The following is a 235-nucleotide window of genomic DNA, read 5'->3' as shown; positions in this document are numbered from 1 at the left end:
TTGTGAATTCATCTAGTGGTTTTCCGACTACAATTTTTGATCACGCGATCAGGGTTACATTAGATATAGGAGGAAATTGCCAAAAAAATCCTTTGAAAACAAAAGAGCACGAAAAATGCGGATACATGAAATCCTTAGAGATGGAATTCTTTTATCCGGAAACTTTAAATTGACACGCTACCTTTTGTGCACATACACCCGTAAGCTAGTAAAGGCATCAGTGACTGTGATTATG

The sequence above is a fragment of the Penaeus monodon genome, chromosome 22, assembly GCF_015228065.2.
Source record: "Penaeus monodon isolate SGIC_2016 chromosome 22, NSTDA_Pmon_1, whole genome shotgun sequence".
In the NCBI taxonomy this organism is placed as follows: domain Eukaryota; kingdom Metazoa; phylum Arthropoda; class Malacostraca; order Decapoda; family Penaeidae; genus Penaeus; species Penaeus monodon.
This window is presented reverse-complemented; position numbering follows the sequence as displayed.